This window comes from Pteropus alecto, unplaced genomic scaffold (genome assembly GCF_000325575.1).
Source record: "Pteropus alecto unplaced genomic scaffold, ASM32557v1 scaffold157, whole genome shotgun sequence".
Lineage (NCBI taxonomy): Eukaryota > Metazoa > Chordata > Mammalia > Chiroptera > Pteropodidae > Pteropus > Pteropus alecto.
Window position 1 is genome coordinate 846,250 of NW_006440626.1, and position 11,132 is coordinate 857,381.

Here is an 11,132-nt window from a genome sequence, read left to right on the forward strand (position 1 = left end):
CCAGAAAGGACCAAGCGTGCCCTTCTACCGGACTGCCCTTCCTTAACTACTCTGTACTTGATGGGCTCGTAAATAGCCTGAATATCCCTTTCTGTGTGTGTGTGTGTGTGTGTGTGTGTGTGTGTGTGTCAGGCAAGGAGTTTCTGTTTTAAGTATTAGATGGATCGATGTAAAACCATTGATTTTTCTCTTTTTAATTGAAAAAAAACTATTCTTTAAGTAGAGCCGATATATATTAGCTTCAGATGTACAGTATAGCGACGTTTGTGTACCTTACAATGGGATCGCCACATGAAGTCCAGTAATCACCCGTCACCGTGCAAACTCATCATAGTGTCATTGACTACAGTCCCCTGTGCACCCCGTCCCCTCTGGGAGCCATCGGTTTGATCTGTTTCCATGAGTCTGTTTTGTCTTGTTTTCTTTGCCCGTTTGTTTAGATTCCGTGTATAAGTGAAACCATATGGTATTTATCTTTCTCTGTCTGACTTATTTTACCTAGAGAATACCCTCTGGGTTTATCCGCGTTGTTGCAAATGGCGAGATTTCATCCTTTTTCATGGCCGAGTGATATTCCGTTGCGAACATGGGGAGGGGCCCAGGAATCTGCGTTTTAACCTCTGTAGGTGATTCTTAGGCAGAAGATCGAGTCTGTGTCTATTAGAAGAGAAAAAATGAACATGGAGAATAAAATATTCTGGCGAAGTCAGAACCAAGCAACAGCTTCAGCCTAAGAAGGTTCTGGATAACTACCCCCTCGTTTTTATTATGATAAAATACACCTAACATAAAATTTACCGTTTTAACCATGAGTGCAACGCAGTGGCCATAAGTAGGGTCGCATTTTGCAACCAACATCACCATCCATCTCCAAAACTTCTTCTTCTAAAAACGCCCCCTCGGGGGTGACATATGGGAAGGAACACAAAACAAATGTGCAACTTCATAAATGATTAAAAACAAATAAGACCCTTTCGACCCCCACCCAGGCCCCCAAACAGAACCCCACCAGCTCTCCCGGAAGCTCCGCTGTGTGCCCGTCCCTCCGGTTCCCTCCCTCCCCCCCAAGATCAGCTTCGGGGTGAGCCTGCCCATCACAGCGACCATTCCCCCGCGTTCTCCATCGTTTCATCGCTCACGCGCACGTCTGGACACTACAGTTGACGTTAGTTAAAGTTGTCTATATGTTTTTCAATTTTTCCAAATCTGTGTCTCCCCTCCATGCTCGAAATCATTTTTATCTTCTTTACAGTTTATCTGCTGAGCCTGGGGCCGTTTGACCCGTGGAGTTCCCCGCGGTCTGGATTTCTTTGTTGCGTCCACATGGCGCAGTTCGGCGCCTTCCTGTCCGCTGTGTCTCCTGCACGTGGTGCCGGGAGCCTGAGCTCCCTCCGTTTGGAACGAGACTCTCAGCGCGGCTGCCTTTTTTTTTTTAAATCAGAGCTCATAGTGGCTGATCGTCTCCATTTTGGGTGTGGTTAGCAGCGGTCGATCAATGCCGAGGTCTCCCAGTACCTTAGGGGTCGCAAAATGGTGATAGCCCATCCTCGCTTTTCTTTTGTGGGTTGACGAGGCCTCCCTCATTGAGCGTGCACTGCCTCCTGCCTGGATTTCTACAGGAGCCTTCCAACTGGCCCTGCCCGAGACCCCTCGAGTCCAGTGATCCTGTTTAGCCCTGAGACCCTCCTCTGCCCGACCCCTCCCCCCCTCCCCCGCCCATGGCTCCTGCCTTGCTCGTCCGGGAAGCCATAGCCCTCACGATGGCAAGCAAGGCCCTGTGTGACCGACCCCAGCTGCCTCCTCGCCCCCTCTGCCGCCTTCTCCCCCACCCCCACTCCAGCACGGGGAGCGGGGTCCCCTCCAAGGCCTGTGCACCTGAGGTCCATTGGCCTAGATGCACTTCAGTGTCTTCGGGGTCCCCTGTGAGATGTCGCCGCGTCAGAAAGCACTTCCCTTCCCTCCCCGTTAAAGTCCAGCCCCGCTGTCTCCTCACACTGGGCACGTACTCATTTACTTGGTTGGTGTCCTGGGACCGCGGGCTCCACCACGGCAGGGAGTGTCGTCCACTTGGTTTTGAAGCCGGATGTCCAGTGCCCGGAATAATGCCAGGCGTGTGCTGGCGTCGGTGTCTCACTGGTGAACGAATAAACGAGTGAGTGGCCGTCCCGTCCTGGACATGCTACTCTGTCCGGCCCGAGGCAGCAGTTTGGGTCTTACGCCTGACTTGCTCTCTCTTTTTCATTGGGGCAAAAATATGCATAACAGAAAACTCTCCATTCTAACCATTTTCAAGTGTATAGTTCACTGGCATTAAGTACATTCACATCGCTGTAAACCCGTCACCAGCGTCCACCCACAGAGCTGCTTCATCTTCCCAAACAGAAACTGTGTCCCCACCAAACAGAAACTCCTCATTATTCCCCCCACCCTCAGCCCGTGCGACCACTGCCCTACGTTCCCTCCCTATGAATCTAAGTCTTCTCGGGACCTTATATAAGTGGAATCAAACAATATTTGATCTTTTGTGACTGGCGTATCTCACCGAGCATCATGTCCTCAGGGTCCATCCGGGTTGTCGCATACTGCAGCATTTCCTTCCTCCTTGGGGCTGAATCCTGTTCCACTGTATGCACAGACCACACTGCTGGTCACAGACTCACCTGTGAGTGGACACTTGGGTGCTTCCTTCTGCTCTTGCGGATAGAGCTGCTACGAACTTGGGCGGACGTATCTCTTTGGGTCCCTTCCTCTCCTTTGGGATGTGCACCCAGAAGTGGCATTGCTGGGTCACGTGCTGATTCTACGTTTAACTGGTTGAGGCGCGGCCATACCTAATTCTCTTTTTCCTTTCCCGGTGAAAAGCTTTGTCTTAATGCACATTCCTAGCTCTCCTCAAGTCTCACCTCCTGGGTGACAATTCTGTGGCCGTCTCCATCCGCAGAGCCTCCTGTCTGAGGATTTCCACGTCCAGCCACCGCCAACTGGCGGATGGTGTCAGCCTGGTCCTTCTCCGCTGCCCGAAGCTCTGGGTCGTACCTCTTTGTGTCACTAGATGGCGCCGGAGAGTAGCTTGGGCTCCCCTCCTGGAGCGAGAGCCCCCTTTTGTTTTCTTCTAGGCGGGTAGAGCCCTCGCGGCAGGTTGGGGGGGGTTGCTACCTGTGGTCGCATTGCTTTGCCACCGGCAGCGTCTTTAAGTTTCCAGTGTCTTCCGTTGGAGAAGTCCACACCATCCCCCTTGAAAGGGTAATGGCATCGAGAGAGCGTTGGCGTGTTTGACAGGACGTCCGATGTGGCGTCGGAAAATCCTACATTTGAATCCGGTTCCACCAAGAACTGTGTGTGACCCGAGCGCGTCATCTGGGCCCTCGTGGCCTCAGTTTCCCTACCTGGGAAGCAGAGGGTCGGACCAGTGGGTGGGTTTTCTCGAGGTGCGTGCGGGTCCTCTGGGGCGAGAACATCGCCGCTAGCTCGGCTAGAATCTCTAGGGGTGCTTTCTAACGCCCCCAGGGGATTCTGATGCAGCGTGGTGGGGGATCCCTGGGGTACGTGGCCCCGAGATCATTTCTTAGGTGTCAGAGGCTCTGTGCCTTACCGGCTGGGCGACCGGGAGCAGGGAATCCTTTTAAACCCGTTTTTTTTCCTTATGAAATAGGACTAAGGACGGTACCTGTTATCACAGAGGGCGTGTGCGTCGGAGGAGGCAGTATGGATAAAGCGCCCGGCGCAGCGCCTGGGCCGGAGCCAGAGCTCAGGTGTTCCTGTCCTTGTTTCTCGACCAGCCGTCCGCAAAGCACAGGCAAAGGGAGTTTTGCAGAAGCCGCCTGCTGCCCAGAGATCCACACTCCGAACTTCTGAGCCAGTGGGACAGTTTCAACTTGGTGGGACTGGTGGGCCCCGCCCCAAGCCCTTTGAAACAGCCCTCGGCACTGCCCTCAGTAGATGCCCAACAAATGCTTGACTTGACAGCTCATTTAATTAAGGACAACTTCCAGAAGAAACTGACCCCAGAGCTGAGTCTTGAAGGCCACCAGGAATTAGCCCGATGAGGAAGGGTGAAGAACTTTGTCCCTAGGCCCAGGAAACTTGTGTGATGTTCGGACCGGGGCAGGGAGCTAAGAGGGCTGGCTGAGAGCCACGGGAGGGGGCGCGCCTGCACTCATCCGGAGCCCTGGGGGGCCAGGGAGCGAGGGGGACATTTCTCTGGTGGGGAAGCTGCGGGAGGCGGGCCTGAGGGCCGAGGGGCAGGACTGAGAAGTCCAGGCTTTGTCCTGCGTGTTTTTTTTTTTTGTTTGTTTTTTGTTTTTTTTTTTAGGCGAGGCAACCGTTGGTTGACCTCACAGATGGCAAGGACCTTGTCAGCTTACAATCCCTTATTTTTTATTTTTTATGCCTACAGCACCTGGTCTTCCTAGGTGGTCTCCCATCCGAGTACTCACCAGGCCCGACCCTGCTCAGCTTCCGAGATCAGACGGGATTGGGTGTGCTCAGGGTGGCAGGGCTGTGGACTGTCCTGCGTGTTCTGAGAGGCCCTGGAAGGGTGTAGAGCCGGGGAGTGTTGGCACCGTGTGGCGTCACCCCGAGCGCGGGAGGCGACATGGAGCTGGAGGGTGAGAAGCAGGAAGAGGCAGGAAGGAGGAAAGAGACCCGCGGGAAGTCAGTGTGTCAGACGAGGCCGTGACGGGGTTGGGAGGACCGAGCCAGCTCGGGAGCCCGGAGGAGGGTGGCCAGCGGCTCAGCGGGCGGCGGGCGCAGGCTGCTGGAGGTCTGGTCCCAGAGGATCAGGGTGCTGGCATGTGGGGCCTTGCTGGCCATGGTGACGGCTCGGCTGTCACTCTGTGCCTCTGGCAAGTGTCGTAGGGTCTGGAGGAGGGGACGGACATGCTCCGATGGGGGTCTAAAAGGACCACTCTGGCCCGTGTATAGAAACGAGGGGCGGGGGTGGAAACGGGGTTTATTGGGAGGGGACGAAAACAGGCCCGTGGCCTGCCTCTGGGTCCGGTGGAGGGGGAGGGGAGGAGCGGTCAGTGCGGACATAGCTCAGGGGCAGAGCCACCGGGATTGTGGTTGGATTGGACGAGGCAATGAGAGGGAGCGGTCGTGAGGAAGCCAAGGTTTGTGCCTGAGCCGCGGGAAGCTGGGGCATCACTGATGGAGCTCCGGGGACCGCAGAGGGTTGAGTTGGGGTCTGCGGTGTGTGGGGAGCTTGCCAGGCCATCAGGGGAGCTGTCAGCTGGGCCAGAGAAGTCAGGCCTGGAGGGTATTCTGGGAGTCACAGGGCACGATGGAATTTAAAGTCAAGAGACATCGACTCCCCGTTGGCTTTGGCAGTGGAAGGCACTGGACACATCTCTTCCTCCTTCCTTCTTCCTTCCTCCTTCCTCCCCTCCCTTCCTCCCCTCCCTTCTTCTCTCCTCCCTTATTCCCTCCCTCCCTCTCTTTCTCCCTTTTTCTTTCCGTCTTTCCCTTTCCCTCCTCTCTCTCTCAAACCTGTGTTGACACCAACTCATCAAGTCATGTGCATTAAATCTGTGCGGTTTTTGGTAGACCAGTTGCACCTCAACAAAGCTGTTTAAAACTTGTGCCAATGCCCTTTGCTTGCTTTTCTTCCTCTCCTTCTGCCTTTGTAGCTTTGCACATTTTTTATAATTATCTATCGAGGTATAATTTCTGTCCAACAATCTGTATCCGTGTAAATGATATAATTTGACAAGATTCAATAGACGTTTGTGCTCACGGAACTGCCACGAGGGTACAGGACAAGTTCATTGCCCTGAGCGTCCCGGCCCCTCCGTCCCTCGCCTCTGCCCCCCCGTCCCTCGCCTCTGCCCCCCCCGTCCCTTGCCTGCATTTTCTGGAGTTTCACACAAACGACCTCAGGTGGCATAAACTCTTCTGCGTCTAGCTTATACTCGGCATAGTGATTTTGAGATTCATACTCTTGTGTGTCAGTAATTAATTTCTTTTAATTTCTGATATTATTCCGGTATGGACGTACCATCGTTTTGTTACCCAGTCGCCTGTCGATGGACATTGGGCTGTTTTCAGTGGACACGTGGCCCTCGTGAATAAAGCTTCCACAAACATTCGTGTGCAAGTCTTTGCAGGGACAGATGCTTTTATTTCTCTCGGCTTAGTGCCCACGTGTGGAACTCCTGAGTCGAGTGGGAGGCGCGTGTTTAATTCTAAGAAACGGCCAGTTTTCCTGGCTGTCCCATTGGACACTCGCCCCGGCAACGTGTGAGGGACTCAGTGCTCCTGCATTCTCTCCAACTCTTGGCATGGGGCTTCATATTTAAATAAAATGCGGCCATTCTAACGTGTGCGTAGTGGTATCTCCTTGTGGCTTTAATTTGCACTTCCTGGTGACTAACGGTGTTAGCATCTTTTCATGGGTTCATTTGTGGTCCCTTGCGAAGTTGCGAGTGCTCAGATCTCCATCCCGTCAGCTGATACATCTCTTTCTCTTCTTGAAATCCCCACGGCAGGGCCACGAACAAACGGGTCTTGCTCGTCTAACTGTTTGCTATTTACACACGAGGCTCATCCATCACCAGGTTGGGTTTTTCTGGGAGTAGGAACAGGTGTTTGTCCTGCTCTGCCCAGCGCAGGCACCTGGGAGGAATTCAATGACATTGTTTTAACTCCCTGGGGGGCCTCTCTAGGTCACAGAGAATGACCGGCCCCCCACCCCCGCCACTGTGAAGGAGCGGGCCCCTCCATCTGTGGGAAGAACACCCTTCATGATGAGCAGACAAATTCGGGCTCCATCTTTCTCTCCGCTGAGGTGAGCACGTAGTTACTGGCAGTCAGTGCGGACGGCCAGGTCGCCGCGAACACAATGGCGTGTGAGGATCTAAAAGGAAATGCGAGCTACTTGTTCTCTGTGTCGCAGAATCTCAGAGGCACTGATGGCATTCACACGGGGGGTCCTGTGACGGTGGTACTAGCGCTCTGCATATAAATGGGTCTTTTTGACTAAATGTTCAGAACGTTTTTAATGAAGCTCATCTACTTACAGTAACATTGCCATCCCCCAGCACCGTCAGAGAATGCCATGCTCGCCACCGGCGAATTTTCCAGATACATGAAGAATAATACTCCCTCGTGGGCCAAAACCCCTCTTCCATTTCAACTTTTTAGATGGACGCTGTCCTAAAGCAGAAGATACACTTTCTTTCATTCTTTCTTAAAAATCGCGGTAAACATGCACGACGACGAATTTACCATTTCGACCGTTTTTAAGTGTACAGTTCAGTTTACGTGGTTGTGCAACCGTCACCACCATCCGTTTTTAGAGCTTTTTCATCTTCCTAGACCGAAACTCTATCCCCATTATTTTAACTACGCGAGGGACCTCACGCAGATGGGATCGCACAGTGTTTGTCACCTTGTACCTGGCCGATTCCCTTAGCACGACGTCCTTGAGGTTCACCCGGGTTTTACCTCATATCAGATTTTCCTTCCTTTCCATGGCTGAATCGTGTTCCATTGTGTGTATGCGGCCCACTGTATTTGTCCATTTAGCTGTCGGTGGACCTTTGGGCTGTTTTCACCTCCCGGCTCCTGTGAACAGAGCCGCCATGAACGTGGGTGTGCGGACACCTGTGTGAGTCCCTTTTTCGCTTCTTTTGGGCGTACGCCCTCAGGTGTTCACTTTCCTGAGGAACCGCCATACTGTGTTCATTCCCACCCTTACACCGCCCGGGAGTCCTAGTCAGGAGCTCCCCCCGGGGGCGGGGCCTGTGGCCTGTCTGCCCCAGGGTCCTGGCCACTGTGTGGTGCGAGTCCCAAGGGGTTTTAACGATGATTTTCCAACAAAATGGGGTACCTGCTGCTTTCGTGGCCATTTACAAATCAGGACCATTAAAATTAGCTTGTCTAATACGCTCCTCGCTTCTATTGATGAGGGGGCGGAGGTCCGAGAGGCCGAGTGGCAGGACACACAGTGAGTTGCTGCGGGGTGGGCTGACCTCACCACGCTCCCTGTCTGCTGCGATCACTGTCGCCAGCTGGCTTCGAGCAGCCCCTCTCCTCACAATATGTAGCGTGGACGCTTCCCCCTCCAGCCCCTCCGCCTCAGCCCTCCTTCCCTGAGCCCGTGGACACCGGTCTCGTGGACGCAGCAAAGCAGACCCCTGTCCCCTCTGGTATCCACTTCTCTTGGGCCAATGGGAGCCACCGGGAGGAGAGAGAAACCTGGCTATTTATTCATTGGCTCCTTCCCCGTGTGGGTAGCCAGGTAAAATACTGGGTGCCCAGTTAATTTTGAATTTTCGAAAAACGATGACTCATTTTAGTATATCTCATGCAATATTTGAGACATACTTGTATACAAAAATTATTCATTTATCTGAAATTCAAAGTTATCTGGGCATCCTGTATTTTTATTTGCTGAATCTGGCAACCCGATGAGTCCCTGTGGGTTTGTAGAAAGTGAGGCTGGTGGCTTCCCTCTGCGGGAGGCCACAGCTCCTGTGGGACCGCCCTCTGCCCTGCCACAGCTCCCGTGGGCTCCAGTTCCTGCTCCCCCCCGAAAAATTATTCATTTATCTGAAATTCAAAGTAATCTGGGCATCTTGTATTTTTATTTGCTGGATCTGGCAACCCGATGAGTCCCTGTGGGTTTGTAGAAAGTGAGGCTGGTGGCTTCCCTCTGCGGGAGGCCACAGCTCCTGTGGGACCGCCCTCTGCCCTGCCACAGCTCCCGTGGGCTCCAGTTCCTGCTCCCCCCCGACTCCTGCCAGCAGGGGCCTCCTGCCGTGGCTAGCCCCAGGGTGTCACTCACCCTCGCTGGTTTTTCTTAGCCCTGCCCACACCTTCGCGTGAAGTCTCTTCATGAAATTCTCCTCCGCCAGCCCTTTTGAGGGTTGAGGCCTGACCATATAGGTAGTTGACAAGAGCTGTGTGGGTCGGTGGCTCTAAGGGGGCGCCAGGGGGCTGTCCACAGGGCTATCTACAGCGGAAGTCCAGTTGTCTTCATCATGGCCATTGTGGAGGACTAGGAAGTTTCCCTCCATAGTCTCTGCTTACAGCTGCACCCCAGACCACTGAGGCCATCAGAAACGTCACCTTTTTAGACGTGAGCTGTCAGAGAACTTTACAGGCTTCCTTTGTAATTTTTTTCCCCGGCAGCTGGTAGCTCTTTGGGGAAAGGACCCTGCTGGCTACTGGATCCCCAGTATCCGTTTAGTTTTACTCAGGAAGTAAATGAACGAGGAAATGTTGCTGAATGCCCCAGTGGCCAATTTGCTGGTTACCTGGCGCCCACAGCTTTTAGTGGTCCTGTTCGTTCACCTGTTCACTCACCATCAATCATGCATAGATGCCCATGACTGACGTTGGTGTGCAAGGCGCTACACTAGGAGCTTTTGAGGGTGTTGGGGAGAAGGTGGGGTTGCCAGATTTAGCAAGTAAAAATACGGGATGGTTAAATTTGAATTTCAGATAAACAGCAATTACTTTTTAGTATAAGTATATCCCGTACAATATCTGGGACATATTTATACTTTAAAAAATTGTCGTCTATCTAAAATGAAAATCTAACTGGGCATCTTTTATTTTGCCTGGCCGTGCAAGGCAGGGATACCTGTGATTTTTAACCCTTTGATACTTTCTTAGAGTGAGGTACACAGGGCAGACATACTCTCAGCTTCATTGTTGCAAATGCAGAAGCTGAGGCCCAAGGAACGAAGCAGCCTCTCCAGGATCACTCCGGGGTTTGCACTCAGCTCTACCTAACTGTCCTACGCTCTGTCTCCATCCAGCCTTTCCTGCCACCAGGGCACAGCTGAGGGGTGGTCCAGTCTGGTATTGGCTGGGGGCGGGCGGCTGGGGGACTGGCCCACTGCCACCACGTACCTGGATCTCATGGGGCCTGACATGTTGGCTTCCAGGTTGCCCACCTGCCCCCCGCCCCCAGCCTCTCAGCCCACCCCTCCCTGGACGAGAACTGCTCCGATGCTGGCAGGCAGTTTTCAGAAGAACAAAGGGTGCCGCTGACCTTGTTTCTGCAGCACACACCCGTGGGAGGTACGGTTGGAACCCCGGGACTGTTCTGGATTCAGTTCTACAGGTGAGAGCCCCTCGCCTTGATGGGAGGTGCTGCCTGGGGCTGGGAATCCCGCCCAATGCTGCCGGGGCTAGAGGAAGAGCCCACAGAGGCTTTCTGTGCCTCCCTGTGCTCCAGACCTCCCGACTTCTCAGCCGAGGGGTGAGCCTGCTGCAACAGGCCCACGCTCACAAACACTGAGCCTGTTTCCGGTCGTTGGAGGCTTAAGTTGTGACACCTGGAGCCCTGGCCAGCTTCACCCTGACCGTGGTCTAGGTCTCATAGTCACCTGTGGGCCTCACCTCCCACACCTGGTTGAAAGCACTTCATGTAAGTTCATGCACCTCAAACAGACCCCAAGGAGCCACCACCTGGGCTGGAAGCCCTCCCTGTGGCTGGGATTGTCCATCTTAGTGCCAGGTCTGGCACTCGGCAGGCTGGGTAAATGTCGATCAAACTTTAAAAGGACTGGAGATGGGGCAGGGAGAAAGAAATCACAGCTGAGGCCGTCAACCATGGGCACTAAGCTTGGGACAGACCAGATGGACCTTTGGACCAAACCATGAAGGATTATTGATGGTTCTTCAGCGAGGCTACTATTCATGCTTCATTGTAAATAAAGACTTTGTGTCATCTCACAATGCCCAGAGGTAAAGACTGCTTCTGCATATCATTTTCTATGTATGGCTGGACAGGAATATGCTGCAAGCAAAGCAAACAACATTGACTTTCTCAAGAATAGCGAGGCGTGTGCGTGTCGGGCTGTTGCATGTGTCCATTGGCACTTGAGCTGCTGGTTTTGTTCCGATCTCTGGCATTTAGCAGAGAGAGAAGGTGGGTTTCTGGGTCCATCTCCTGCTCCCATACTCATTATTCAGCTTCTATCTCTATTTCAAATTTTTCATATAGAATTATTGAGTCTGACACTCGTCACCAATAAGCAAAACGCACGAAGAAATAAGACTATATAATCAAAATCCGAAGAGAAAAAACAAGTTATAGGAACAGATTCACAAGGGTACTAGCTAACGGAATGAACACTTCTAGACTTTTTTAAATAACCATGTTTTTAACATGTTCAAAG

At 53.0% G+C, this 11,132-nt stretch overlaps 1 pseudogene; it reads right to left on the reverse strand.

The window, feature by feature from the left end:
* Window positions 1-4,387: 4,387 nt before the first annotated feature.
* LOC112484270 lies at window positions 4,388-4,506 on the reverse strand (annotated as a pseudogene).
* Window positions 4,507-11,132: the final 6,626 nt, after the last annotated feature.